This window comes from Schistocerca cancellata, chromosome 4, assembly GCF_023864275.1.
Source record: "Schistocerca cancellata isolate TAMUIC-IGC-003103 chromosome 4, iqSchCanc2.1, whole genome shotgun sequence".
NCBI lineage: Eukaryota > Metazoa > Arthropoda > Insecta > Orthoptera > Acrididae > Schistocerca > Schistocerca cancellata.
This window is the reverse complement of record NC_064629.1, coordinates 128,879,538-128,884,807: the sequence shown is the minus strand read 5'-3', so window position 1 is coordinate 128,884,807 and position 5,270 is coordinate 128,879,538.

Here is a 5,270-nt window from a genome sequence, read left to right as displayed (position 1 = left end):
TCCAGTTTCGGTTGAAAATATGCGGAATTTGTTGTCAGACATCGTGGAATATTCCCGCTTTAGCCTCTATAATTCCATGAAGTTCCGACAGGTGGCAGCGCTATACGTAACCTTCAAAATGGTGTCTGTAACGGAGATGCGTTCCAACCAGAGGGCGTCATCGCGTTTCTTTTGGTGGAAAACCGGAATCGCAGATATTCATAGGGAGTTACAGAATGTCTAGCAGACCTGGCAGTGAACAGAAGCAGGGTGAATCGGGGGGGGGGGGGGGGGGAGACTCCTCTTATCATCGAAACAGCCCCGGATCTACGATATTTCCGAACCAGGGCAAAAACTTGATAGTGGCGCCTCCTCTCGAGTGTTTGAGATAGGTCGTCAAAAAGTTAAAAAAATCGATTTTTTCAAAAACATGTTCATTTTGTAGCTCACATCATTTGGAAGAGTTTGATGTATGAAAATATAGGTTTGAGGAAATGTAAGACATGTTATTAGGTCATAACTGTGCCAAAGTGCAGTGCCACACTTCTTCACACAGCATTCTTCTATCGCACGTCGCTATATTTCGCTCTGTAGATTTAAAATGTGTATATTATGTAACGGAAGCCATCAAACCTATGTTGAGGACATTGGAAATTAAAATGTCCTGTGGTGCCTCTCCTGCTCCCATTCGGCCGGTCTGACATCTTACCTCCCCTTTAAAAAAATCGCAGTTAATACTGGGTGGAATTATTTGTGACCGTGAGAATAAGAAATCTTCAGAAAATTTGCAATCTTAATTGCATATTAGCTAATAACTTTCTCTTTTTGTGTGCCATAAAATTAAACATAGGGAACACAAAACCAGTAAAGGCAAGAGACAAGCTAGACAGTACACATTTCTCCAATCCTTAGGTCCCAGCACTTCTTTTCTCTCCAATCTTTACAAGGCTTTACAAGGCGTGCTTTCCTTCCTGCGAAAGAATCTATTACCTGATCAAACTACGTCAAACGTTTTCCTATATGAAAAATCAAAATGTCGTTGTCTAATACTGAAGAAGCTGTTAATACAGATAGTATCCAAGCCTGGTGTGGTTTCTCGATTTAATTAGTCTATTTTGTCACTGTTTGCTAGACAAAATGAAAGAGGCCTTTCTAATATTGCAGCAGTCGTTACACGCGCTAAATAAGCGGAACTGTGTTGGCACGAAAGGTCATTTTTATGTACTTAATTTACATGAATAACACGAAGCCTATTTAGGGCTACTACAAACAAGAAGTTTTATGTTAGGAAATAATTTCACATTTCATTCATACGCTCCAGTTACTCAAGCACGAGATCGAAAAGTAGTACTACGAAATTTTTATATAAATCTGGAATTTGCACATAAGGCGTGTGATGTCCCCGTTTCTTTTCCTTCCTCGTTCTAACAAACAATTTCATCACTAATTCTGTAACTATTCCTGGCATTCTCAAAACTTATTCTTCGGTTAACTTCAGTAAGCCTACCAGAATCACAGGTTCAGTTATCCAGCGTCTATTCTCCGGTTACATGTTCATACAAGGCGTTTTCCGCACTACTCGAGAGTATAGAGCTTAAAACAGCTGCTAACCGAAGAGTGTACAACTGGAAGTGAACCGATCTGGCAAAAATTTTCTGTCAAAATTTCATTTTCTTGGGTACACCGAGAAGATAGCACGTAATCTTTCTTACCTGTTTAGTCTTTTATTTGCACTCTGGTGGTCTGAATTATGGATTTCGCTAATAACCATTCGCTCACCCAATCAACCACATAAACAAATAGCGATTGGCATTTACCCGTTTGGGTTTTTACGGCACAGCTCGTATAGCCACGCCCCCTTTTGCCAGCGGGAAAGTTCTTTATTTCAAGACGACACGGGGATTCCCCTGGCAGAGACATCACGTACACTATGCACACATTCAAAAATAAACTTGTGATTCGTTCAGAATGGACTTACAAGGGGAGGCCACGACGTTGGGATCACAGATTTACTCCAGACTTTGTACACCTTTAGCAGGCTATTGAAACAACATAATGTGGAAGCCGTAACGTGCACTACTCTGGAAATTCCGAGGAAATCGCAAGAGAAGTTTGACGTGACTATTGTGAACTGATGTATCTGCGCGAATGTGGCGGACATTGGAATTCGTGGTGGCCTCGTGCTTAGCGTTCGAGCTTTGTAAGGTGAATGTGTATGAGGCAATAACTTAGATATTAATCTATTTTTTCATCACTGATAATATCAATTGATGTATATCACAGTAGAGAGGTAACAGAATTTTTAAAAAAATCACGTGTATTTGCATCAAGTTTTAGTGAATTTCGTGTTATTTGACTATTTACTATTTTTAATTAAATTTAATTATTAGGAGAAACGTATTTATAACTATCGATAAGTAAGCGAAGAAACACATCCTGATTTATGCGATGACATCTGTACCGACGACGCAGGTGTTCCAGCTTGCACAGTTTAAGTCATGCCCCCAAAAATGTACTCTGATTTGCCAACCATGCGACGTTTATTTCTATCGGCAAGTAAAAAACTTCATCAAGCGCCTTCAGAACTGTTCATTTTTGAATGAAAACGAATGAGAAATTGCTTCTAATGAAGATGCTGTTAAGATCGACTCCTTCGTACATCACCAACTGTTAGCACCTATATTTGCCAAAATGTTGTCTTGCGCATGGTTTGTATCCAAACTGTCCGAAGAAAGAGAAATTTCTCAGAATGTCAACTAGTTGTGTTTTCCGTTAGAAACTCTGAACAGTCCCTGTCATCATTCGATGTAGCAGATGCCGTTTCAACTCATATTTTCCATGTTTGTATTGCAAATACCATCCTGCAACGTGTGACGTCGGGAGCACATCCTACGAGTGACTGTGCATTACGCTTGTGGTGTGACACATTGTGACTTCCTGTATTACTGATTGTGAATAATGTCATTCGCATAATTAATTGTCGAGGTTTGAGTTGGACTTTTCAAGCCTGTCCCTCTTCCATGAAAATTTAATTAAAATAGTAAATAGCGAAATAACATGTGAAATTCACTATAATTTCATGAAAATACACATGGTTTCCTTTTCATTAAATTATCTCTCAATTGTCAGATTAAATGTGACAGTTCATTACCCTAGAACTTAGAACTACTTAAACCTAACTAACCTATGGACATCACACACATCCAAGCCCAACGCAGGATTCGAACCTGCGACTGTAGCGGTCGCACGGTTCCACACTGTAGCGCCTAGAACCGCTCGGCCACTCCGGCTCTCGAGAATGTTTTCCCAACGTCCGCTGGTTAGGAAACGAGCAGCTGCCACCACTTCTGCTTGCCACAGAACCTGCTGTAGCTGACAGCACAGTCTTCAGTCCACTGCCTCTCCTGCAGAACTTTTGGCTGGGAAGGCCAGCGCTATCGATGGCAAAGAAAGCTACACATACGCAATAGTCAGTGACTCCAGCGGCCCACAGAACAAAGTGAGATAAATGACGCCTATCCCGACCTCATGTTGTTTGTCTAAAAGTGCAGCTGCAGTTGCTTATGGGACACGCCCCGACACAGCCAGTAGCACCCCCCACATGCGCACGCCATTCTCAGAGGGAAACCATTTTAGCGCAACAATTACATTTAATGTCAATGCACCTGTTACCCACGAGTTGTTGTTGTGGTCTTCAGTCCTGAGACTGGTTTGATGCAGCTCTCCATGCTACTCCATCCTGTGCAAGCTTCTTCATCTCCCAGTATCTACTGCAACCTACATCCTTCTGAATCTGCTTAGTGTATTCATCTCTTGGTCTCCCTCTACGATTTTTACCCTCCACACTGCCCTCCAATGCTAAATTTGTGATCCCTTGATGCCTCAAAACATGTCCTACCAACCGATCCCTTCTTCTAGTCAAGTTGTGCCACAAACTTCTCTTCTCCCCAATCCTATTCAATACTTCCTCATTAGTTATGTGATCTACCCATCTAATCTTCAGCATTCTTCTGTAGCACCACATTTCGAAAGCTTCTATTCTCTTCTTGTCCAAATTATTTACCGTCCATGTTTCACTTCCATACAAGGCTACACTCCATACAAATATTTTCAGAAATGACTTCCTGACACTTAAATCTATACTCGATGTTAACAATTTTCTCTTCTTCAGAAACGCTTTCCTTGCCATTGCCAGTCTACATTTTATATCTTCTCTACTTCGACCATCATCAGTTATTTTGCTCCCCAAATAGCAAAACTCCTTTACTACTTTAAGTGTCTCATTTCCTAATCTAATACCCTCAACATCACCCGACTTAATTCGACTACATTCCATTATCCTCGTTTTGCTTTTGTTGATGTTCATCTTATATCCTCCTTTCAAGACACTGTCCATTCCGTTCAACTGCTCTTCCAAGTCCTTTGCTGTCTCTGACAGAATTACAATGTCATCGGCGAACCTCAAAGTTTTTACTTCTTCTCCATGAATTTTAATACCTACTCCGAATTTTTCTTTTGTTTCCTTTACTGCTTGCTCAATATACAGATTGAATAACATCGGGGAGAGGCTACAACCCTGTCTTACTCCTTTCCCAACCACTGCTCCCCTTTCATGCCCCTCGACCCTTATAACTGCCATCTGGTTTCTGTACAAACTGTAAATAGCCTTTCGCTCCCTGTATTTTACCCCTGCCACCTTCAGAATTTGAAAGAGAGTATTCCAGTCAACATTATCAAAAGCTTTCTCTAAGTCTACAAATGCTAGAAACGTAGGTTTGCCTTTTCTTAATCTTTCTTCTAAGATAAGTCGTAGGGTCAGTATTGGCTCACGTGTTCCAACATTTCTACGGAATCCAAACTGATCTTCCCCGAGGTCGGCTTCTACCAGTTTTTCCATTCGTCTGTAAAGAATTCGCGTTAGTATTTTGCAGCTGTGACTTATTAAACTGATAGTTCGGCAATTTTCACATCTGTCAACACCTGCTTTCTTTGGGATTGGAATTGTTATATTCTTCTTGAAGTCTGAGGGTATTTCGCCTGTCTCATACATCGTGCTCACCAGCTGGTAGAGTTTTGTCATGACTGGCTCTCCCGAGGCCATCAGTAGTTCAAATGGAATGTTGTCTACTCCGGGGGCCTTGTTTCGACTCAGGTCTTTCAGTGCTCTGTCAAACTCTTCACGCAGTATCTTATCTCCCATTTCGTCTTCATCTACATCCTCTTCCACTTCCATAATATTGTCCTCAAGTACATCGCCCTTGTATAAACCCTCTATATACTCCTTCCACCTT